This window comes from Apis florea, unplaced genomic scaffold, assembly GCF_048593485.1.
Source record: "Apis florea isolate Af1SG1 unplaced genomic scaffold, ASM4859348v1 contig_3496_pilon, whole genome shotgun sequence".
In the NCBI taxonomy this organism is placed as follows: domain Eukaryota; kingdom Metazoa; phylum Arthropoda; class Insecta; order Hymenoptera; family Apidae; genus Apis; species Apis florea.
This window is the reverse complement of record NW_028256773.1, coordinates 3,654,632-3,681,940: the sequence shown is the minus strand read 5'-3', so window position 1 is coordinate 3,681,940 and position 27,309 is coordinate 3,654,632. Positions and strand designations below refer to the sequence as shown.

Below are 27,309 nucleotides of genomic sequence, written 5' to 3'. Positions count from 1 at the left end.
CCACTTGTGAAGTTCTTCTTCCATTATTAATTACTTAAACTTTATTAATCAAGTTTTGATCGTTTAAACTTAGTTTAATGAATGTAGATTTTATAGAATTTACACATGAAATTGTTAAGCCAGCGACACGAGGAAAGATTTTACATTATATTTTAAATACATGAAATTTTTAACATGTCCATTCGTTTTGATAGAATGTTTGTTAGATAGAACGCATTCAATTGATCGATTAGATCGAAATGAAAGTATCACATTGATTACTTTGCCTATTAAAAATTCTTTTTCATTGCAGGCTGCAATTGAGAGAGAGTTTGATATTTAACTATTGATTTTACATTAGATTTATGGCTATGCATGTTCGAATCTAGTGTTTGGAATTTTTTTCTTTTTTTATTTGTATAAAAATATCAGTATATATCTTTTATCAGTATAGTATCTGTATCAAATAAATCTCTAATTGATTTTAGAAAGATATATTCTGATATATAGTGTGAAAATTAATAGTAAGTTTTTTTTTTATATAATTTAATAAATTTTTTTATATAATTTATAACATACGTAATAACAATATAGGAATATAGTATTTCTAAAAAATTGTTTTTCCTTATTTTTAGATATGTTACCAGATACTATTAATAATTGCTATGCATTATCAAGATTGATATTTATATTTTTACTCAACTATATCTTGCTCTGATCTGTATCTGCTACTTTTTTTGAAACGTTTATTTGAATTTCTGTTTGAAAGTTACTCAGAAATATAAAGAAGTAATTTCAAGAAAGTATGAGATAATGGCTAAATTGAAAAATGGAAAGCTATACAAATACAGAAACTTGAGTTAATTAACCGCCTCAAAGTAAAGCACAGATTTCCCTTTTTAAATATTTTTAAAAATAATTTTCTTAAAACCCTGGCAAGAATAATAATTATTATTAATTATATTTTTACTTTTGCATTACTCTTCTATATCTGTTACTTCTCTTATAACAGTTTGCTGCTATTAAAAAAAAAAAAAGGCTAGGATAAGAAAGTACAATTTCAAAGAGAAAGTGCAAAGTAATGGGTAAATTGAGAAATGGAAAAACGCGCAAATACAGAGGCTTTAGGTTAAATAACTGCAAGAAACTTGTTCAATGTTATACGTTTAGAAGAAGAAAGGGGAAAACAATAACCGTTTCGAAAGAAGGAAAGAAAGAGGTCTGAAAAAAGAAATGCGAAGCAAGGAAGAAAGTAGTGTAAAACAAACTGTGAACATATTGTCTAAAGGAGCTCGCTATTCGCAGAGGAAAGAGCTATTGTGCGTATAGCAAAGAAGAAAATTCTCATACAGACACTGCTGCTAATGCAACGTCAAAGGTTCGACCGAAAGGTGCGATTTGAAAAAAATCTTTGATCGAAATGGTAAGAAATTGAAACCGTCGAAAGTGTTCGTCGTTTACGAGGTCTTGCGAGAGAAACTGAATTCACGGTGGGCAACAACGGTTGGAACCGATTGGTCAGAGATAAAAAAAAAAAAAAACACGAAGAAGAAACCGAAGAAAAGGGAACGAATGGAAGAAGAAACGAAGAGGAAAAGACTGGCGGAGAAAAAAACATATTCATTTCCGTGTAATGTTTCCAGTTTTAACCAAGTGGAGCGCAATATCTGGCGACAGAAGAAAATTTAATAGCGTTTTTATTTTATCTCGCGAAGGGCGTGGAAATCAGGGACAACTTTCTTGCTGAAAGAAAATTTCAACTCATAATTAAGCGCAGCGAAAGTTTCATTAAGCCGGTGAAGATTTATGACGGCAAATGATGTCGGTAATTTACCCATCGCGGGAAAAATCATAAATTAACACACGCGTGCACGTATGGACAGTTTGAAGGATAATCTCAGATCGGGTCTTGGATATTTGACTTTTCTCTGTTAATTTCGTTCGTCCCATCGGGATAATCGTTTAAAATCCTCGGTTAATGGACGGATGTAACCGTGCGAGAACGTCTGGAAATTCTGTCCCAATTTCTATGACGTTAACTTAGGAGAACGTTTATGGGGTTATACTCGAGCGTAAATCGGGAAAAATTTAGGTTCCACGGAGGGTTGGTTTAATTAAATATTTAAGGAATGAATGGGACCGGGATAAAAATGAATTTAAATTCTTAGAAACTGACATGTATTAAAACTTGAAACTAGTTTCGAATAGTTTTGATTAGTTGATAGCTGACTCTTTAAAAATAATTTTGTCTAAAAGACTAAAAAAAAACTAATTTGAATCAGTTAATATTCTAGTTCTAGAACTAGATAAAATTAATTTTGAATTAATACTTTATTTCGTTAAATATTTTAGAAAAGTGTGAACAAAAATGAATTAAATTCTAAATTGTGTTAAAATTGTTAAACAAAAAATTTAACGTTATTTAATTCAATTTTTCGATATAATTTTATTTAAAATAGATCTTTTAAAATAGATTGAAAAATTCAATTAAATAAATCTGGCAATCTCAACTCTCGGAAACTTTTGAACAATCTAAAAATTGAAACATGTTTAAAGTCATCTCTTAAATAAGAAATGACCTACTTCTATTAGCATGCGTATATGTTATTCACGTTAGGTCGCACCAACCTTGCGAATTACTCCCCCGGTAACATTCACTTCGATGTCTCGCGACATCAATAAGCGTAACAAGGTAACTACACATCCTCCAGATATTTCTCTAACTTGCGACGATTAAATTACTCCCTAAGCGCGTGTATCTCCTCCCGATATTCCAGCTATTATTATTCATTTGGCTCCAGAGTATAAAGATGAAAGTAAATCTCGGTTCGTCTCATCATCGAGAGAAATGTCGACGAGAAAAAAAAAACAAGGGCTCGTTTAAAGTCTTTCAAATCCTCGGTCGGTTTCTGCGCTCACGTTTTCGCGGTTATATCTTCGATCCAATCGTAAGTCGATTAAGCTGAAACACGACTTGACCGTCACGACTTGGTTGTCTTTTTCTCTCCCCTCAAGGCTTGTCCTTCTTCCATTTTTTTTTTCTACTTTTTTTTTTTCGCAGCCGACCTTCCAATCTCTTTCAACCGCGATGCCCTTGCCTCCGTTAATGAAGTAGGCGCGAATGGACTTCCTACTCTTTCCCTCTCTGTCTGCTTGTCCTCTCAACACCACTCTCTTCTCTTTTTTCTATTCTTTCCCTCGCATCTCCGCTATTCTTTCCATTTCGATCGTCTCGCTCTCAGTTTGTTCTCCTCGGGGTTGGCTCGCAATCGACACCAATTTCTGTCTCGTATGACGTCGATGGATTCGAGTACGTCGTGTTTGAACGAAATAACCTATATTTTACGCATACGCACTGGTCTCGTATCTTTCGACTATATCCAGTAACGTTCGGAATTGATCGGAACAGATCGGAACCGATCGTGGCCACTCGTAATCGTCGTATATCGGAAACGTACACACTTTTAATATTCGTGGAGATATTTTTGGGAGATATTTTTGTCTAGAAGAATCTAGAGCTAAAACAAACATTAAAGTTGGTACATAAAAAACGATTAAGGCTTATTTATTAAGTCATGAACAGTTTTAAGGTCGCGTTAGAATGATATTGAAGAATAGTGGGGAATAGCTCATGGTCATATAACCGGACGAATTTGAGGTTATATATTCGGACACTACTAAACACATGCTATATATACATGCACACGGATAGATGGTACGGATGAAGATGCAGGCAAATATGACCGTGTATGCAAGTAGCATTCGCGCAGACACTTGAGTCCAGCGTAAATATCCGTTACACATATGTATGTGGATGGAGAACAAACAGATACAGAGTTGTGGAGTTAGGGGGGTGTATCCACGGATGCGACGCATCATTTTTCAGTTGGAAAATGCGAATTCAGCCGCGGCCTGAAAATTCACATCGAGACCTCATAATGCATCCGACTGCTATCACCGACGAGCTGACAACTATTCCGATTTCACTCTTTCTTTCTCTTCCTCTTTATTCTTCTCTTGCGTTCGCTGATTCTTCTTTTTTTTTTTCATCGTCTAGCCAATCTTGCCTCCTGCGTTCCTATCCTCGTTTCTACGATCCCTTGCTGCGGTTAGAAAAGTACTTAGAGATATAGGAAGCGTGTTTAAAAATTGATGCCTATAGTTGCTCTCGATTGCAGTAATCAAACGATGCCGCAAGTTTAAATGAAGGTAACTCGATTTTCTTCCTGTGTTGCGTAATCAACGGCGGTATACTGCAATTGTAATTATGTTCTTATATTTGTTTGCGTTGTAGAAGGAAAATCTTTTAATCTTTTTTGTAGTGATAACATTGAATTGAAAGTTTTGTTTAAAGTTTTGTCCAAATTTTATAAAATAATTAATATTGTTTTGTATAATTTTTGAGAAAATTTAAGATAGATTAAATGACTTTAAGGATTGATATAATTAAATTTAAATATATTAGATTATTTGATATTTCGTATAATATTATATTATATATTATACTTAAACCGTGTAATTCTACGTCTTTGATATTTATTAAGGAATTATATAAATTCCAGCTTCTTGTTCTCATTATACATTGTATGTTTCTGACTTATACAAGATATAATAGTTTGAAAATATATGGCTGTTACTGTTGGTCGTTGGCTTATAGCGTCGTTCTTTATTCAATAATTATTCGTGCAGCTTCGCGTGTTGGAAAAACTAAGGACTATATTTTTAGTACAAACCATATTTATCGATTTTTACTGTTGCAAACATCGTACCCCGGATTCGAGATACAAGATGTTCGACGATTGCAACTTTATTAATAAAACAGTAAAATTAAACGGTTTCTCGTTTGTACGTGGCACCATTTTCGAATTTGAAATCTAATCCTGTTATTGACAAAAACTGTATCTAATATAGAGTTTCTTTCGTGAAAAAAAGGAAATATATTCTGGACAATAAAATTTCAATGCATTATGCCAGGTATCTTAAAATTCATAGAAATAGAATTTCAAGTTTTTAAATAAATTCATGTTAAATTTTTCATATGCAAAATACTAAGAAATATTATTTGCATAATTCATACCTTTTTTTGAAACGGGTGTAATAAAAAGTATTTTAAAATTTTAATAAATAACAAGTGAAATTTTTTCGTTTAAGTTGAAATTGGATATACATATATATACATATATTAAAATTGAGAAATAGTTCACGAACTTTTAAGCTTCAAACGAACAAATTTTATTCATTTTCTATACACTTTATATATTCTTATATAATAAAGAAAAAAATTTCATATAAAAAAAAAACTCATCAAGTTAAATATAAAATACATTAATATTCAGTATGGAAATGATTATTGCTTATACATATTCCTATAATATTATTATTGGATCGATCTTTTTAACATATTAAACCATTGTATCTAATTTGATTCTAATATTTGTATACAATGTTCATAAACATAAACATAAAATTTATGCAATTTTCTTAATATCCAAATATTTTTTCTACCTTAATCTAAATATTATTTAATTTATCGCTTTTTTCTAAAAAAAAAAACTATAAACACATTACACGTGTAAATTTATTTTTCCATTAACTCCAACAAGTGTTTGACATTATAAAATAATCGATATTTAATAACACATGAAAAATTATAGCTTAATAAAACTAAAAAAAAACCATATAAAGCAATAAAATGATATTAATGCAAACACAAACGAATTCATCGAGAATTATTTCCCAACAGTAGATGATAATTTTATCATCGGTCGGTTCCGGTTTATCCTTCGTCTTATTCCAACGCAGCGGAAGGTAAAATGTGACGTGTTCCCGCCGTATGGACAAAGGTATCTCATTCATATCTGGTAACAGGCGATCATTGTTTCTACGAACGGACTATTCGGGCTCTTTTCCGTTGCTGCGATAACTCGGCGGCGTTGCGTCGAATTTGTTTCGCTCAATTACCCGTGGCTGTGCTCCCTTGACGCTGTGCCAACCTTTCTGTTTTAATTTCGTCGCGGTGCGCCGCGCTTCTCCGACAGGGAGCTTCCCTCTTTATGAAACATTGCGCGCGTGTGTGCAGACTGTCTCTGTGAAAAAAAAAATTAATCCTTCGGGATCTTATTATTTTTGATTTCAAAGCAACTATCGCCGTTTTTGTCGTTGCGTTTAGCTAATTCATGTTTCTGTGATTTCGAGCCGGTATAATTTTTTGAAATTGACGTTCCAATTGTTGGTATTGAGGTTAGGATACCGCGTTTGTAGAATTGTTGTCGGGTTGTTGTTATATCATTGTTTATTTTAGATCAAGATTCTGTAATAGTTCGAGAGTAAATGAAATTTTTCGAAATTGACTTTCAACTATTGATATTGAGGATAAAGTTATGTTTCGACTTTTGATATTAGGATTATCGCGTTTGTAGAGCTGTCGAAGTATTATTGTATCATCGTTTGTTTTAGATCAAGTTTCTGTGATTTCGAGAGCGAATAAAATTTTTTGAAATTGATGTTTCATCTTTTGGTATTAAGGTTAGGATATCGTGGTTATAGAATTGTTTGTTGAGTGTTGTCACTTTTTGATATTAGGCTAGTAAATATTGAGGCTAGTTATTATTATCGTCATTTTTTACCTTAGCTCAAGCTTTTATGATTGTAAGTATCTACAATTTTTTTTTTAAATTAATGTTTTTGCTTTTGATATTTAAATTAGGACATCTATGGTTATAAAATTGATTGAGATGATTTTGCAAATTCGTATCTTATAAATAGAATTATAGAAATGAAAGTTAAGAAATGATTGTGGCTCTATTTTAGAAAGTATAGATTTGCAAATTGCTTTTAAGATATATTTTAATTCAAAGTTTCTTTTACTATACTTAAATTCTTGCACTTAAGTAAAAGTTATGTTTAAAATTGTGTTGTATGTTTCTTCAAATTAAAGATTTTGTCAATAACTTGTCACTAAACTAACCTAATCTCTTTAACGTTTTAGAGATTTAGATTTAGTTGTTATAAAGAAAAGTAGAATTAATAACTTAATAACTTAATCAACATAATTTTAAAATTAATCTTTTTGATGTGAAATCTATTGCTATATCTAAAACGGTTCAATATTGTAACTAGGTCTCCTCACAACACATTGAATGTAGACAGTAGAATTGATTTGAATTTCTTTTTATTCAACTCAACTTCTCTTTTATTTAAAGACTTCAGTCTATTAATCAAGAGTTAGGTTTAGAAAATTCATACCATTCAATACAAAGACTAGAAGAATTGCATTAAAATAGAAAAAAGAGAATATCGAGTTTCCTTTGCAAATGTAAAAAAGAATTTGGTAATTTTCAATTCTATGATTTCAATAATTACGTTTCATTTTCTTTTTCTTTTAGCTTTTATATTAAAAATCGCATTTTTATTATTTAAAGAATATCAAAGATTACTAGAAATTATTTTCTTTATCGTATTTATAGAAAAGAAAAATAGAATATTTTGAATTTTGTATGAAATTCGTTTTAACGTATTTTGAATTTATTGCACACTATCTTTTTAAACCGTTAATATGAGAAATTATAGATTACAATTTATCTAAATTTCCAAATAATTTTCAGAAATGATCGTGATGTTTAATTAAAATATCATATTCCTACAAGAAACAAAAAATTAAACCTCTAAAGAAGATAAGTGAACGACGTTATCAAAATTAGAATTAACCCAATCATTTAGTAACAATTACTAAAATTTATTTTCAACAATTTCTTTGGATTCACTCGTAGAAAGGGTAGATTCGATAAACGGTGATAGAAACGAGAATCCTCCAGCGAGGCGGAAACGAAGTTGCCGGTAATTGTACGAAACGTAGCAGGCGATTCTCACGCAACAATTATCGTGTATTTCTCTCGTGTGCATCGAGTTTTCACCAAGCGGATCACGGTCAATTCGTTTCCATATTTCTTTCGCATGCCTGTAAGGGAAGATCGTGCCATTCCATTTTATTACACCTGTTAATGGCCTTCTCGAGCGATACTGCAAACATTGAAATAAGCGAAACAAGGTAATTAAGAAACTTTCCGCTAAATTTCCTTGTCGTGCCACCAAGAATATCGAAAATCGTTGAGAATGGATGTTACCGCCTGAATAAATAAAACGTATCGATAAATAAAAATATAAAGTAACGTTTTAAATTCGAAACGAAAGGATATATTGGGTAGAATAAATCGAAAGGGCAAAATGTTGAATTTCTCAAATATATTGTTATATATGTTTAAATCTAGGTTTTTTTAAAGATAAATTACGATGTTGATACGATGGTTTCAAAAAATTAGATTCAAAATGTAATTAAGAGATTTACAATTTTTCATAAATGCGTATTACTGAAACCAAAATTCAAAAATTCAATACCATTATCTTATAGATATATGGAAATTTAAAGTATATAGTGTTCTTTTAATTTTTAGTATATTTAAAATATAATTTATATTGAAAATATTTGTTATACACTAAAAAAATAGTTTCAATTTTATCGAATATGATATTTCTTCGTTTACGAACAACAACTTAACCTCAAATCAAAGAAACTTAATTTTTTTTATATCAATAATGTATACAAATCTTCCTATACAAAAAAAAAAACTTTAAAACTTCATTCGAATTCACTTTTCCTATAAAAAGCTTCTTTTTCTTGCACTTTTGTCATTGTAACGATATCTGAACAACACATCATCCTCAAACGATTCGAGGCCTCTTGAACATCTCCGACGAGGCGCCATCGAGAGCCATTCTGCGCGCGAGTTCAATTTACGAATTGCTTTCCTTTTTCAGTCACGTGTCGTCCACTTCGCGGTTCAACATGTGGAAACGAAATTCGTATTGATTAATCTCCTCGAAACGGTCGCCGTAAAAAGTCGTTCGTATCGTAGTCGTTTCATCAAGATAACGATCAATTCCCTATCTCCACGATTTCCAAGTAACGTTCTATAAAAAATAAATTTTACATCGTGATTTAATTTAATTAATTTAATTTTGGGAAAAAAGAAATGTACATTCACGTTTATAACACTCACTTGATTAGATACTTAACGGTAAATGAATGTTATAAATGGTATAATATATTGATATTAATCAATTTAATGTTTTAAGACATTAAATGCCAGTGATGCAATATGTGCATCATAGAAATTTTATATTCTATTCTATAGTGTGTTGCGTCATGAAATTTTAAAGAAAAATATGGGATATTGTAATATTATAAGTACTTTCAAATTTTATAAGATTGTAGAGATTTGGACGATTTAGAATAAAATAAATGATCGTTATGAAAATCTATTATATCTATAATATTTAAAATTTTATAATTACGATATTAAACATAGCCAAGCTGATAAGATTATGTTTAAAATTAATAGGTATTTATAGACGAATATTACTTATAGACGAGAATATATATTTATTTATATTTTAAATTTGTAGACATAGATACATATCATTGGTATTATAAAATTATTCGAGAAATTATTTTTAAAAAAAATATTTTACTCGTCAATTTTTTAATCTTAAAAATTGAAATTTTTTTTTAAACAAGTTTCTCACTTACATTTCTCTTTTAACGCGTCGAACGCGTAAGAATGGCATGGTGGAACGAGTTTTTATAACTTTCATACGCAAGATGGCTTCCTTATGGATTCTGTTTACGGAGTTGTTCGAACCGTTTAAAAGTTTACCGTTCACGAGACGACATTCTTGCTTGCGTTACATCGATGCGTCTACTCGTATAGCAGCGTGGGAAGCTCGCTGTGATTGAGGGATCATTGGGGAGGTTATCTGGATATTCTCAGAAGTGTTCTCTTCCAACTTGTTTTATGGGATTTAAAAGATGAGAGGTGGCTTCTTTCGTGCTTCTTAGATTTTTCTGCTCATTATATGATTTTGAATAATATGAAATATCATTAGATTTATTGTTTCATATATATGCAATGAGATATGTGAAATTTAATAATTAATATTTTTAAATATTAAATATATGTTAAGAAAAATGTAAGATGTTTTTGACAAATCAAATCTATGTGTTAGAATGCAAAGATACATTTGAGAGTAAAATTCTGTTATTTTTGAGAATATTTTTTATAAGTCGAAATTACGTTGAGAATAATTTTCATTCTCAATGGAATGTGGCGAAAAATAATTCTTAAAAGTAATTTTTCATAGCTTTATTCTCAGATATATTTATATTTTTAAGATAATAAAAATTTAATATATCAAAAGATTTTGTCCTATACTTTATGTATACAATAACCTTTTCGGTACGATTGTCGACTTTAGTCGACAAACACCGAATAAATACGACCGATCCCCGACTTTAGTCGACAATCGCCGAATACAGACGACCGATCGTTTCAGTGCGCAGTATACTCTGGTAAGCGTCGCGTCGCGTCGCGTCAAAAGATTAAGGTTAATTAATTAATTTGAAATCGTGACAAATAATTTTTTTTAATTATTTTATAATAAAATATTAATTACAAAAAAAGTATACTTTATTAGAAGAAACTATTTTTCATTAAAAGCATAAACGTATATTACGTTCTCAATTTTTCATATATCAGTCTTCGCTTGAAAGTATTGTATTATTTCTACTTATATTTCTAATTCCATTATGGTTAAAAAAACTTCGAATTCTTCTTTTTCCTTCTTTTCATTATTTTTCCGCGATATAAACAAAGATATTCATATTGTTGCCAATTTCTAAAATAAATACATATGTATCGCGATCCAGAGGGATGGTCGAAGAATGTCGAAACGAAATTACGATTTCACGTGTGACGATGAAACTATTTTATTTCTTCTCTACGAGGTTACGTAGCCAGTGAATTTGCTGACATTCGACAGTCGTAAAGTTTTTACACGAAATAGCGTAAATTTAGTAAATTTAGGAGAGAAAGACTATTTTTGAGAATATTATACGAATTGATACGTCGAAAAAGATTAAATATTGTGAATATAATTGATTTCAGTACAACAACAAAATAGAGGTATAGTAAAATTCGATATAAATCGAGTGGAAATATTTTTCCTGATAATTTATTATTCGTTTTGAATTTTTTATCATTTTCACCTTTTTTTCTTTTTTTCATTTTTTAGAGATGTTAGAAAATAATTTTGTTTTTTTCTTAATAATTTTTATTATTAATATTATTGAAATGTCTCACGGATGATGATACATGAAAAGATAATCAAAAATATAGAATAAAATTTTTTTTACTTGAGATTTCAAATACAATATTTTTATTAATTAGATATAATATATCTTAGATTTTTATTTTCATATCTGTATCTAAATGTGAACATTTATCGATAATTGATACAAATTTAATGAAATTAAATGAAGAAATTTTATTTTATTATTTTTTCACCTTGTATCAGCATCTTTGGTATACTCTGTATACAAAAAAATTAATCGTTTAGAAAATTTTTTGCAAATTCTCGTATTTTTATAAACATTCCTCTACGAATTTTATTTAATATGTACGATTGTGAGGATTTTTTTAAAATTTGAGAGCGACTTGCGATAGATTTTACTCTTAAATAGACATGTAAAAATTTTTTTACGCGTGGAACCGTTAAAAAAATAACAAAATATTAAATTTTCAACAACGAATAAAGTTATCAGAAGCATCGAAAAAATTATTCTCTATTTTACAGGCAAATTAATCTATAGCTCATTATAATTTCATTTCGTGATTTGTTCAAATTGGTAAAATGTTTTGTTGGACAGGGGAGAGGAGATTAACGCAGGATACACAAATCAAGAAAAGAATCACGCGCCAAGACTCTTTCCAATTTACGCGGATTCGTTCGGCGGCTTTAATGCAATCATACTTTCGAACGTGCAAGTTTAACTTCTTGCGAAGTTAATTTTCTCCGGTTGCACGTCGTTGATTCCGGGAAGAATCGAATAAATGTACAAGATGAATGCGGAAAGAGGGGACTTAGACGGACAAGTGTGGAATTTTTATTCGTTTCTGTATTTATTTTATCGATTTTCCTTCATTGATTAAAAGCTACTTGTATTTTTTTTTTTTTTAAATAGAACGAACATAAAGTTCGATAAGCGATTTATTTAAATTCCTTACAAATTGATATTTGTTTTGATTATTAACGAATTATTAAAAGAAGGTTTTATTTTTATTTTCGATTATTAATACGATATTTTTTTATAATAAAAATCATCGAGCCTTCTTTATCTTTATGATATATTTATGGTTCATCGTAATGGTTGATAAAAATATTAAATATTTATTAATATTTTACACTTGTTGCCACAGATTTCTAATATTTTCTATTTATTTTAATATTCTTCGGATCTCATGATTTATTTTTATATATATCAAAATAAAATGTTATACTTATTTTATACCATAGAAATAAATAAATAAAAGCTCAATTAGAATTCGGATAATCAAATATTATTTAAAATTTTATATACAGCACAAGTGAACCAATGAAAAATTATATTTTGAACAATTACATAAAAAAAAAAAAAATCATATAGCAATTTTTACAATCTTGAATTCTATTTTTTTTTTAAATTTTTCTACATCGTATAGCAAATAAAAAAAATAAAAATATCTTTTTTTTTCTATCTAAAAACATTGAATAATTTTTTCACGACTGAATACATAACAAACTCGAAGATTAAACTCTCCCCAAAACTTGCTGCATGATTTTATTTTATTCTATTCTAAATTCTTAAATTTTTGAATATTAGAATCAGACGACGAAAATTAAAAAAAAAAAAAATTAAATCAAAGTTCATGAAATTTCATATAAATAGAATTCCACTGTCTATTTATCGAATGGTCAAATTTCTGATATTTCAATACAAGTGAATCTGAAATGGACAGATTTCGAGAAAAGAAAATTTGCAGAGATTACGAATATACGAAAAGAATTCGTGACACTTGCAGATGTCATCCGCGTGGTCCAGCCACGGAGATGATAAGTGGGCGCGAGGAGGGAAGAATGAAAAATTTCATTTTAAAGTGTGCCAGGACCAAGCCATTCCTGTAAATTAAACTTTAATCAAAAATTCCCTTGAGCGTTCACTCCAACGTGTTACGATTCTGCGGTGAATCGTGCTTTCTCTCAACCTTCCGCGAATCGTCACGGAAAAAACTATCCTCTTGCAACTTACGAAACAATGTTATTAAATGAAATTTTGTTTACTTTTCGTAATAAGAATGGCTCGCAATTAATTTGTCTGTGCAGTGTTTGTTGTTCGAAACATTTTAGAGAGAATTTTATGCGATTTGGACTTTTTATTTAATTTTTATTTGAAACCTAGATAAAGCATTTTTTTTTTTTTTTTTTTAAAGATATTTCAAGATACTTTCAAATTTTGGATGATTTATTATTGTTAGTTTTGTTTAGAAATCTTAATGGAATATTTTTTCAACTTAATAATTGAAGATAATATGAAGAAGAGATATAATTCAATTTTCAATCTTTAATTTTCTAATTTTCAAAAATTTATGAAAATCCAAATAGATCATTTAAAATTAAACATTCAAAATATATTCAAAATACTTCAGTGAAATCAATATCGAAGAATTTTATTAAATATTTTTCAATATTAAAATAATTTTACAGGAAAAAAGAAAAAGAAATTACTGCAAAATATATATAATAAATATATTTAAAATTTAAAATTGCATAAATTGAATTTTATCATATAATTTATCTTTAACAGATAATTGAAAAATATTGAATTAATCGGTGGTAATTTTTAATATTCAACTAGAAAATCAATTCAATTTTCCATTTTAGAAAAATATAAACCTGTTGAACATACGTGTCTATATGAGAAAGAATAAATAAAAGTACGATTAATGTCTGTGATATAAATGTTAATATCTCAAATCAGCATGTTCTAATACGATTCTTTTAAAAGTTATTATTCGATTTCATTCCACGATTGCGGGTATAAAGGCATTTACAATTATCAGAAACCACAATAATAAAAAAAAAAACATTTAACGTTTATTACTTTGACCTAAATAAATGCGAATGTTCCTCGATTATATTTGAATCTAGCTAAATCGTTTTCATTTAGCGTTGAAATTTATCAAGAGCAATATTAATCCTGCCATCATTTTAAAATATTTATATCGATGTTACTATTTATTTGATACTTTCGCCATCAATAATTAAAGCAATCACAATAATCATTTTAGTTAATATTTGCGTATATAATACATTACGCCACTTGCTTACGAGAAGCATATAAATATTTATGTTGCTATATTCGTAATAATTAATATCAATATTTTTTTTTAGAAAATGTATTAAAAAATATAAAATTAGAAAAAAGAGAAAAATGAAAGTAATTTCTTTTTCAAGTATTTGTAAAAAAAAATCGGTATGTAAAAATAATTTAAAATAAACTAAAATAATCGAAATTCTTTTCTTCGAATTTCACGCAAGGTATTTGTATTCGAATTTTTTCCTTTGTTTTTTCCATTCGTTCTCCGTATTTTATTAATAATAGTATCGTAATCCAATTCTGACAAATTTTTATCGAACAAAATGGATTCACTGTTGTCAATGGCGTGTGTCAAGTTGGTCCTTTACCGGTCAAAATTGAATCAGTATCAGCGTCGAATGCAGCAATCAATCTCTATCTCGTCAATTTCTAAGCGAGTGAATTTCGGTATTGGCGATTAATCGCATTAAATATCGCTGATAATTCTAAAAAATCTTGTCGATAAATCGTGTATCGATAAAGCGAAAATGAGAAAATAGATTTAACTTGAAAACTCGAACACTATCAATGTATAATAAAGATAATTAATTAATTTAACTTTCTTTTCGATAATACGAATCGAAATAGCTTGCGAGGTAGTAGCGATCGATGGTTGCAAATTAACGTATCAGAATCGTTGATGATTATTTTAAGGATTATTTAAATTATTTTTTACAATGATATAATTGAATTTTTATTCTAACACAAGTTATTTCATAATTAGAGTTAATATATCTTTGGATTGTTGAAACAATTATTTATATTTTAGAATATTTTTGTTTGGTTGGTTTCTTATTGCGTTTCAAATATTAGAAACGTACGTTAAGGTTCGGGATAGGTCGGAAGAATTCGGGCGAAATCGGACGTAATCACAATTCTTTCGTATTATTCGGGATCTCGACTCAATTCGGCTCAAAGGTAAAGCGGATAGTCTGATTTCGGCTTGGTTCGATGAAAGTCGGATGTAATCGGTTCTATGGCCCGAGATTCAACTATTGATGGTATATAATACGTTTCATTTCATTTTATAAGACGTAGTTAAAGTTTTCTCGAGTCCGAAAGATATTCAAGCATCGTTAAATGAAGGTTAAGGAGTATTTTCACTTTCAACAATCCAATTTTACAAACAAGAGAAACAAATTATTTTAATAACTCGTTTGAAGATCTCTACAAACTTGAAGAATTTCAAATAAAATCTTTGAAGTACCGAAGTTCCCTTCGTAAGAGGTTAGTTTTTAGGTTCTTATCATATCAATATCATTACTATTATTATAAATTGCTTTTATATATATTATATTTGATTTCATATTATTATTTTTATTATGCTATTCTACGAGAAATGAATAATACATTATTAGTAATATTAAAATTTTATTCTCTAAAAATAAACGCCATGTCTGAAATGTTTGGTTAAATAAATATATGGTTAATATTAAGGTTAGAGTTGAATTTCAAGCATAATTTGTAAATTTGAATATCGAACTATATTGACAATGAATATCATAGAATATAGAAATATCCTAAGTGTAATAGTAATTTCAAGATTAAATATCATAAAATATATGTAGATAAAATTAGGTTAATGTATACGTAGGTTTATTTAGGTGGAAAAAAAACAATTGTTTAGACTCCATTTCGTGGATAAGAAATATTCAGTGATATTTCATTTAACAAGTTTAATAGAATTTAAATTGAGAACAATACGATTGCAAATACTCTGTGTGGATTACATATATATGCTTCGATATCGAATATTACTTAATGTACTCTGGAAGGTTTAAGTAATAGTACTAATTGAAAACCTTTCTATTATTTATGCTCTGTAATGACTCTGATCGATATGTTCTGTAAAAGTAGAACACCTGTTGAATTTTCGTAACAATAAATATATTTTACTTTAAGAAATATAATTAAAAAATAGAAATAAGTTCATCAATTAATCGATTAAAAATTGAACATCATTTATATGAAAATATATAAATTTTTTATAATTTATTTTTTAATTTTTAATAAAAATTTTGAAATCTCTAAAATTTTAAAATTAAAATAATTAATAAACAATATATATTTATTATATCTAAATTAAAATAAAATACTTTTGCATATTATATATTAATTTTAAAGAATATGCCAAATATTTAAAATAGATATTCAATAAAAATAAAATTCGATTCTATGTTTAGTTATTAAAAATATAACTATAAAACATCTTGAAACATCTTTTCTTTGAAATCATTTTTTTAGTTTTTAATCATTTATTTCTATTTTTAATAGTAAAGCAAATATTTTTGCAAGACTTGTATATGAGCAAACAAACATTAATTTTGTCGATAATTCATTTTGTTTGTAATGTAAATTTTTCGAAAGGTTATATTTATTTCGAATGTAGTAAAATATCAACTTTATTTCCATGAGATAATAAATTATCGCAAATTGTAATTAGCATCTCGAGCGTTTCATCGTCAGTTAGTATTCATAAATTGAAAGATATTCTGGTCTTTATAAATTTTAATTATATATAGAATTGCATGTTTTTAATAATTCATTACCTTATTTTGTTTACCATAATAAAATAGTGTAATAATTGTATAATAAGCGTTCAATTATTCAACCGTGAATAATAATTACATTAAAGACTATTATCGTTTATTAATAACTTGCTCTTTTTTTGTTATATTACGTGTGTATTTCTTAATTTAATTTTTTTTAATTTTTAACTTTTGCTTGATTAAGTTTACAAAATATCTAATATCATTTGCTATACGTATTTTTAACGACAATAAATACATTTATTGATTTGCTCATAATAAACAATTATAAAGATCGCGATAAATCTACACGCTTGGCCAATAACTCGTTGACAAAATCGAAACGAAAATTTTTCGCAAAGGAAAAAGTTACTCAGAAATCATTATTTAAATCTCATTGATTGACTTATATAGACGATTTTTTCGATTTCAAATCCGATCAATCGGAATACACGGTATATAAGCATAGCGTTTCAAACTCTTCCTTCCCTTGGACAAATAATTTTTTCCTGTGATCAGGATTCGAGGCATTATCTTCGTAACTAATCACAACGCTCATTTTAAACCTCGATCGACCGACTTTCTCTTTCTGTACTGGGCAATCCGAATCCAGCGAAAAGAATCGGAATACACGGTGTATAAGCGAAAAGGGCAACACGGCAAACTCTAGAGACCCTTCCTTCCCCCGGATAGAAGCGTTACGTTAGGTTAATGCAGACGTATGAATTACTGTCACGTAGCGGTAAGGTTTTCTGAACGGGATGCGTAATTTGTACCGGTGGTGGTTGCAGCGTCGTGAGATGAATAAATCATCCGGCACTTATCGTGGCTAAACTTTTCGAACGTAGCTTGCGGTTCTCGTGTGTGCACCTTGTGTCGGTTTCTTCTTTTTTGTTTCTTAGAGAGGAGGAGGGTGGGAGGGGGAAGGATCCAAAACCGTCGAAAACGATTTATACCTGTCAGAAGGAACCATTGCGGATTCTGTTGTTCTGAATTATTGTTTGTTTGACATTCTGATCTTCTTGGGCCGAGAACTTTTTCCCTTACCTTTTTTTTTTTTTTTTTTTTTTTTTATTTTCACCGCTCGATTCAGCGGTGGGATGAAAAGGGAGGAGAAATAAAAAAAAAAAAAAGAGAAGAAAAGAAAAATCCGAGGAATGAATATTTATCAGCCTTTGGCCGGGATTAGCCGTGGTAATTCGTACGTGTCTCTGCTCTTTTGCTGGATTACATAAATTTGGGAAAAGTACTACTCTACCTGCAGAGATTTCTACGATGCTTCTTCTTCTTTTTTTTTTTTTTTTCTTTTGCTCGAATGGAGATTATTGTGCCTGATACTTCGGGATAATTCTTTTCATTTATGCGACTTTCTTTTTTTTTCTACATAATGAATATATAACTTTTACGGGAAACTTTACACGAGAATTAGGATTTGTAATATCTTTTGCTCCTTTTGCAAAAGTTAGATCCTTTTAAAATCGTAATTATTGCACAAATTTCCATCCGTCTAGCACACGTTTCCCGAATAAACCTAATATTTTACTTCTCGTTTCAAATTTTCCATTGAAATTATTCCGAATCGAATCGATACATAACAATTCCAAGTTTTTCATAAAAATCATTCGTTTCCCCTCGTTCAGAATTCCAAAAAAAAAAAAAAGAAAAAAATACTAAACTATTCATCTTCAGGAAAATTCCCTTTCAAACTCTCGTCTCGAATTCTTTCCCCCGATCCTCGTTGTCCCGATTCCCAAGCATTAGTTGATCAATTCCATGATTAATAATGGTAAAAGCTGTTTCCGGACGAAACCGCGTAAAGAGCCGCGGGATTCGACGATGGGAATAAACCGCGATTCTCGTGTTCGTTTTCATTTCACGAAAAGAAGGAAGTTTTTGCCCGCTGTAAAACAAGTTCCAGTTCTTTCCACGGAGTTATACCGTGTTTTAAGAGGGAGGTCCATGAAAGCGACTCGGCGGCCCCCTCCCCTCCTCCCCTATCATTCCTTCCTTTCCAATTTGTACAACCCCGTTCGGATGGATTGTTTTGTGTAATTAAATCGGTCGTGGTCTGGTGATTTTTCCATCAGGAACAGTAATTCCACGTTTGATGTAGATGACGAGTAAAACTTAAGGGTAATTGAATTATGAGAAACAATTTGCAGGCGGAAGTTTTCGATTTCTCAATTTCGAGGGTGTTAATGTTATAATTGTGAAAGGCGCGGATGTTATGTTATTTTCGGGAGAAAGTTTGGAATTATTAATGAACAAAAATTGCAGATTAGAATATTTTCGAATATAAATATAATGGATATTTAATATGATATGTTAATTATATTCAAAATGAATTATTTTCCAAGCCGATTATTTTTATCTTTCTTTTTCTTCTGTTCGTAAATTTGGAATGGTAAATTCGTGTAGTGAAATAATTTTTATGGAAAGGAAACGAAATTTATTCAATTTATAATTATCGAGGATCAAGTATGATCTAGTAATAAATTATGGAATAACAAATAATAGTTACGTGGCAGTTTTTGTGATATAAATTTACAACGAGCGTCTTTTTTTTTTCTTTTTTTTTCTTTTTCTAATACCTGCATAGTGACAGGGTAAATAAGTTTCCGTTTATAAGCTTCATTCCCATAATTCTCTTTTTAAAATGAAAGTTTCGCGATAAAATTTCCCGCTGAAACTTTCGTATTAAACGCTTGTTGTGAGTCATGCTTATTAAGTTATTTGTATAATAAACTAGCCTAATCGTTAATACGATAATTGTACTAAAATATGACAATTTATGTATGTTTAGATATATAGAAATAATAGTTTTTTTTTTTTTTTTAATTTAGATTAATAGTATATATTTGTTAAAGAATAAGGAATTCTTTAAATCTGCATGATATCATTAAAAATCTATCTAATAATGAAATATTGATTAATAAGTAATTCTGAATTCTTATAATTTTCGAAAGATTAAATGAAAAAATTTAGGGAAAATAAAATGAGTTATATTAATTTTTGAAAATTTAAAATATTTGGACTGAGATTTGGATATGGAAATTTAATGAATTTTTAAATTAAAATATATCCAGAAAAAAATATAAAAAAAAATTACAACAAACGAAGTCTTGGACAATCTAACGACCGTTTGAACAATTAAAGCAACAAGAAACCACATCTAAATTCCTTATAGAATGTGGTCCTCCTTCAATTCCTTCTCCTTCGATTCCTGTTAACCATCTTCAAGTTCAAAGCGTCCGATTCGATTCAAATCTGGAAACCACTTTCCTAACTTAAAGCCAGTTGACGTGAACGTTGTATACTATCATGAATCAGATTTGATCCTTATATAATAACTTCAACTCAATTTCACATTCCTATTGCTGAGAACTTTCAGATATCAGTATATTAATTAGCTTCTTTGTGAATTAAATAACACGTTAAAAATATTAACTGAAATCAGGAGATTTTTAATCTTACATGCGCTATTTAATCTTTTAATAAATTAGATTGCATTCACAATAATTATATCTATTTTTTTTTACGTAGTTTTATATTCATGCATTATAGCACGAAAGACTATTCTAGAGCTATAAAGATTCGTTTCTATGTCTTGGAATATAATGAATTAGAAAAGATGGATGTAACATTCATCTTTTCTTTCATCACTCGTTTAATTCTATTTTTGATTACAATATCAACAAAACATTGAACTTAAAAAAATTCCTAATTATCAACATATACATAAATGAAAGCCCTCAATTCTTTCAAATATTTCCAACAACGATCTCCATTCTTATCTCCCTCTATTCAAAAATCGCGAAGAATCACGAAGAGTCGCGAACAATCACGAAGGTTCACGAAAGATCGCGAAGAATAACGAAGGATCACGAAGTGTCGCGAAATATCGCGAAGAATCGCGAAGAATCGCGAAGTGTCGCGAAGGATCGTGAAGAATCGCGAAGAACCGCAATTTCTCCATCTTTGTTCCGAATTATTGCTAGTTTACAAGCGTTCTGGCGGCTTGGCCAAGTCCCAGTCGAGTGTTACTCTTCGCTCACTCTAACTTCGTTCGATGAGAAAGTGAAACGGGAGTGTGGGAAACGTCGACAGCACGTGGCGTACGATACCCCATGACACGCGTAAATCACGCCACCAGGGGAGTTTCGCAACTTGGACTGTCTTGCGAAGCTCGAAATCACCGATATAGGGTGAACCCTGAAGGGGCGGGAGCCCGATGGGGGTTGAGTCGAGTTGTATACCCGTGCACGAGCATCGATACGTGGCAACGGGATGTGATAAGCGAAGGAAGGAAGGAAAGAGAAGGAGAGAGAGAAAGAAAGAAAAAAGAAGAGTCGTGTGGAGCACACGTGTGACCCATTCGTTTCGAAATGTTACCCCTCTGCCGACAGGAGGCTCCGCCACCACCCCTAGGGGGTTAAAGGGAGGAAAAAAGAAATGTTGGAGGGTAGTCACGCTTTAGGGGCATTTTTCAGGACCCGGTTGTCGGCCACCGTGTCCCCGGTATATTCGTCTCTTCGTCACTCTTCTTCTCTCTTCATTTCGTGGCGCCGTATGATGGATCTCACATGTTAAGTATCGATTCTTTTGTTTCTTTTCTTTTATATTTCTTCTTTTGTGTTTTATGTGTATTTTTGTTTCACAATTGAAATTTATAATAATTTTTGTATATCAATCACAAAGCTTATTTTGTGATTTAATTAGATATGTTAGGTACCGATTGTAGTATGTGTAACAGCATACAGGATGTTAATATATTCATGAGGTAATATCGTAATTTACTCCTAAACAGACGACGGCATTAGATGAAGTGAGATGATGGTATAATAGAGATAGACTTGTCCCTTCATTTAACACAAACAAATCGCTTATAACTGAATAAATAATCGAGATTTATGTGTTTATTTTATAATTTGTTCAAATCCTTTAAAACTATTCTATGAATATAGTATACATCCTATATATGATAAATATGATAAATATTTTATTAATTAAAATTAAAATTTTCTTAAGACGGAAGAATTCAAATATTTTCGAATATTTTTTTATTTTCTTCTAAAAAAAAAAAGAGAGAGAAAGAAAGAAATAAGAGTACTATACGATCAAATGGTCTCGTCGATATCGCGTCCCGGGATTTTCCGCTCTTTGTTCCGAGCCGGAACATTTGTCAACCGAATCGTGCAACCGAATCCAGCCGAACTCGTCCGACACAATTGCGTGGATCTTGTACACGAAGCAGATTCGACATTTTTACACTGTACGGATCGTCCAGAGATTTCGCGACCATACACCATTTATTTATCACATATCTCGACTCCCTGATAATTTATTGGATATCAATGGGAGCCTACAATCCGCCTACAATTCGATAACCTGTAATCCAGAGACGGTGGTGATCACTTTAATCATCTCCATCGTGCAAAAAGCATCTATTTACCGTGGCCGTGACTTATCGTAAATCGTGAGTCGATGGGTGTGAGTTGTGGGATGATAGGCCAATATCATTCTCTAGGGAAATATTTCGTAGTTGGTGGAACGGTGCGCTTAAACGTGTTTACATGCACACTGAGTATCTTTTCTCTCCTTCTCTTTCCTCTTCTTGTGTATTTTCTCTCTCTTTCTCTCTTGTTCTCGTTTCTTTCGTTTTCTCCCTCTCCGGATGCTCCTTCAAGGGGTTCTTTTTACGGCCACGTAATTTTTCTCCGACAAAATTTCCACTGATGGGGTGAGGGTGTAGCTATATAGGGTGTCTCGATTAAGCTGTGGTATTTTAAATAGGTTTCGATAGTGTGATGATATTGCTTTTTTTTTTTTTTTTTTTAAGTTTTTAATAAGAAAGTTTAGGAAATTTAGAGTGTCTTCCATTAATGTTAATTTTCACTTCTTTTATTAGATATTAATATTTTCATGTTATATTCGTTCATTATTGAAAAATATACGATGAATTAAATTTAAAAAGATCACCTTTAACTTTTCATGAATTTATAATATAGAAATTTATAACAGATTGGAAGGGAGTATCTTTGAAAAATCGATAATTCAACATTCCTTACTTTTAAGGGTTTATATAAATAATTCAATTGAAAGCAAATATTTTTTTTTTTCCCCCGAAAAATTATTGCAAAATCGACGAGTGGAATACCTATGCGGATGAGGTAAAAGGAAACCAGTTCTCTTTGGAGTGGAGGCCGAGATATTTATCGAATCAAACTTTTCCTTCAGGATTTTTACGATTCCCGGGAAATTGATTCTCCGCGTGTGTTTACGACGTCGTCGATGCGGACGAAAGAATTTCTTATTTCCGTCGGATGAGATACGTTTCTTCTCTCTTCCCGTGTATTTAAATGGACCGTTATCGCTTCTTAAACGTCAAGTTTGACGCATGGAGATGTAGAGAGGAGATTATTGCGCGATTAACGAAACTGATCAAGTGATTTGGAATTCATTAATTGTCTCGTTTTGATTTCTCTGTCATTTTATCCATATTTTTGCATATATTTTTGATGAAATGAACGTGGCAGGAATTTTTGAGCAATCGGATATAAATTTTCAACCGTGTTTACCTGTTTTTAAGGATACAGAAATTTAAATCTTTTTTTATATCTTTATTGCAGGATCCTCCCCTCCCCCTTTTCCGCGAAGTTTGTTAATTCTGAAACGACGTTTTATTTAAATTTACTCCATCGAGGACTTTGTTTTCAGCATCTCTCCTCAACTTTTCCCTCTTAATTACGATTTAATTAGCTAATTGGTTAATTTTGAAAATAAGTTTAATAATAGGCAAGAGGTGATTAATTACTTTTAAGATAACGTGACTGGAGAAAGGAATTCTCTTTGTCGGTGGAATCGTTTTATTCTCCTCCTCGATGCTTTTTATCTTCAACAGGAAAAAAGGTTTAATTAATTGTACTGTTCTTATTAGCCCTTTCTATTTGAACATATTAAACGACAAAATTAATACAACATGTGCCACCGGATTACAATTTTTATTTCACGAAATGCGATACGACGTGTAGCCCTTATTATTAAAATATAAGTTTTAAAAAAATTTTCGCCAGAATATTAAAGGAATATTTAATCAGATTAATTTATGCGAAGTATCCTGTTCTAAAGATTAAATATAAATAGAATTATAAATTTTTTTATTAAAGGAATTCTTTAATAAAAATTAGTTTTTAAAACATTTATTGAAACGAAAATAAATAAATATTTTAATAACTAAATTTTCCATTCCCTTCAAAATTATTTTTTAAATTTAAAATATTGGAAAATATATTTAAGAAACAGATGTTAATTGATATATTAATTAATCGTGAAATTAAACAAAAATATATCTACCTTTTCCTTCTATAATAACGGTGCATACATCTGATAAAAGTTGTTTACATTTCAGAAGAAAATATGAAAATTCGTGGATGGAAGATTTGCTTAAGATTCTACCTAGATGGTAAAATTTTTATGCTCTAATCTTCGAAACTTTTCTACGGTTATTTTCGACACGAGAGATCTCGCGTTATCATGCAACAGAATTTTTTTTTGGGTTTTCCATTTATTCATCAACGAGGATTGCTTCTTTATTGCTTTCGCATACAATGCATCTATTTTTCTTCCTTCTTTTTTTTTTTCTTTTTATACAAATTTCTCTATCCCCTTTTATGATCCAATCATTATTACTTAATGAATTTTTAATCCGTTATTCATATTTTATTCATATTTTTTTTTTTATTTATCTTCAATTTCTCTCATCTGACATAGTTCAAAGGATAAAGCCATATTTAAAAAATTATACGAGTCGAAATTCCATCTTCCACAAAATTCGAGAATTTTAATATCACGATGGTGTAATTAATTTTTCAGAAACCAAGCGTTTGTTTCGCTTCGTTCAAAAATAAAATTTGATTTTCGCCCAAGTGGATCCAAAGTCCACTATGGAATATTAACATTACCACCTCGTAAATCAAGTTCTATTCCCCTGTTCAAACATTCTCGACTTTTCTTTTTATCGAGTCCTAAAAATCCTATCGAATCAATATTCCATATTTCCACCTGTTAATGGGAACAATTAACGAAAAAAAAAAAAAAAATCTTCAAGACTCCTTGTACAATTGTACATTCGTTTCTCTTCCTTTTTTTTTTTTTTATCACCCACAGTGTAATAATATCGATCGATGAAAAATGTTCCTCGCGTGATATAAATGAAATTTTCATATCATGTCGTATTCGTGAAGAAGATATAGAAATAACCTTCCACGCTCGGGTCAAAATTCGCCAGTGATCGTGTCGAGTGGATTTTTAATTAAAATACTCGATCATTCGAAACGTGTCGCGCTTAAAAACCTCTTTCTATTTTTCATTCGCTCGAATTCCTGTTTGTTCCATTTATTTATTTTTTTTTTCTTTTTTTTACCATTCCGTTAATTTTTCCTCTTCGTCTTTCGTCGGTTGGATAGGAGGGAAGGCTTTTTTGAAAAAAAAAAAAAAAAAAAAAAATCTCGATCGAGAACAAAATAAACGCAATTAAAATTATTATCATCCCCTTTCCCTTCCTCGTTCAATTTTCACCTTTATATCCGTGGAATATATATATATTTTTTTTACGAGTTTTCGATCGAGGAGGAAGGAATAGTTCGATTCAAAAGAATTTGGGAAATTGGAATTTTTGCCATGTGAATGTACGATGTTTATTAATGAATACGTGACGAGCATGCTGGAAAAACATATTTGTATTTTATGCGGATTGTGTGCTTAATTAAACCGACAGCATTATCAAAAAGTGATTATGCGTCTTCTTTAGAAATTTGGCTCGAATTCAGAAATATTTACTTTCCAAATTTCAGATAAAAAAAAAAAAAAAAATTGTGTGAAAAAATTTTGAAATGAAAAATTTCATTTTAATAATAACGATAATTCATTATTGGTAAATATATACAGTATGTAATAAAATCTCTCTGACGTCGCAGAAAATTGTAGAGAATACATAGAGAGCGATAAATGTTGTTTAGATGCCGTGGCGTTTTGTAGCTGGTTCCTAGAAATTCGAGCGTACGCAAACCGACGACACGCGATTTCACACCGATTCGAGCAGACTTACGCGATTACGATTACGACCACCGATAAGCCCTCCCTTCTGCTCCCTTTCTCCAGCTGTTACAATCGATTGTACAATCGGTTGTTTACGCCAGTATTGGCTACATTGGCTGGCTACACGCTGATAGCAAGATCGTTCTTGGTTTAAGCGGACGAGACGATCGCCTAGGGCGAGAAAATTTAGGGGATTACCCTAATTTCGGATAACTCTTCTGGGAACAATGTTTCTATTTTTTCGTGGATGCGCAATCTCGTAAATTCTCCTCTATTTCGAGAGATCAAATTTTTGGGCGGATGACAGCTGTGCAACTTTTAGGTAGATTGTAATCATAGAGATATTAGGGTTATTTAAGAATATTTAGGGATATTTGTTCACTTATATGTTCGCTCTGATTGTGGTAAAAATTTGCTTCTTCCTCGTCGAATGATTTATTTGATTTTTCGATTTTGTTGGAATAGTGATTCTATTTTTGAAGGTAGTGCAGATATAGGTTACGTGATATTGCTGAACTTTATTCATTTTATAAGTCAATTTCATGGTATATTAATTAATTCACCTGTTGACAATGACTGGCTGAATCCACTTAAATTGCCAGTGATTGACTTGTATTACTTGAGTGACTAATGGTCGATTGACTTGTATTACTTGTCTAATTAATTGCTGATCTGTATTAATTATCCAATTGTAACTTATTTATTTCTGAATTATACTTATATATCTTGATCCAACTATTTGTTATTGATCTGTCACTATTTTTCTGATTATTATTCTATTTATTGTGCTATAGTTGACTTATATTTCCCTGTAATTAATTTATTTGTATTATTTTTCTCGCCATGATTATACCATTTATCTTTATTCAGATCGCCAAAGATTGAGCTTTACTACTTGTATAACTGATGGTTTACTTATGTTACTTGTCTATATTATTTATCCATAATGTTTATTTTATTTATTTCTATGATTGATTTATATTTTATATTTAATTTAATAATCACTAATTTTCATGATCACTCTTTTTATGATTATTTTATTTACCTCAATATGACTGACTTATACTACTGAGTTATCATTCATTTATATTATCTGATTATGATATTTATTCTATTTGTCTCATTATGGTTGATCTATACTACTGATCTAACCAATCAGTAATTTATACTACATTTGTTTTATTCTACTTATTTAATCTTACTGTTTTATTTTATTTCATTTATTCAATAAAATGCAGAGTTGGTAGTAGTCGATCCGCTCTTTAGATAACTTCTGCCATTTGGCAGTACACATACGATGTTTTGAATAATAAATCATCAAAGTAACTTTATTCTTACCTATTTTATCTCTCATCTCTAATAAATTGTCATATGTAGGATAAGTAGAATGAAATATGTAATTGAATAGTGATAAATAAT

At 30.1% G+C, this 27,309-nt stretch overlaps 3 long non-coding RNA genes across 3 annotated transcripts; 2 read left to right on the top strand and 1 right to left on the bottom strand.

Annotated features, from left to right (window-relative positions):
- Positions 1-614: 614 nt before the first annotated feature.
- On the top strand, positions 615-2,375 carry LOC147656747 (uncharacterized). The gene is made up of 2 exons (XR_015293648.1): positions 615-857; positions 992-2,375. It is a non-coding gene; the product is annotated as an uncharacterized LOC147656747 (long non-coding RNA).
- Positions 2,376-8,205: 5,830 nt separating this feature from the next.
- Positions 8,206-10,849, bottom strand: LOC105737028 (uncharacterized). Its single transcript, XR_015293641.1, has 3 exons — positions 10,549-10,849; positions 9,566-9,880; positions 8,206-8,946 (listed from the first exon to the last, which is right to left on the bottom strand). It is a non-coding gene; the product is annotated as an uncharacterized LOC105737028 (long non-coding RNA).
- LOC147656746 (uncharacterized) lies at positions 10,367-12,424 on the top strand. Its single transcript, XR_015293643.1, has 2 exons — positions 10,367-10,997; positions 11,741-12,424. It is a non-coding gene; the product is annotated as an uncharacterized LOC147656746 (long non-coding RNA).
- The last annotated feature ends 14,885 nt before the right edge of the window (positions 12,425-27,309 follow it).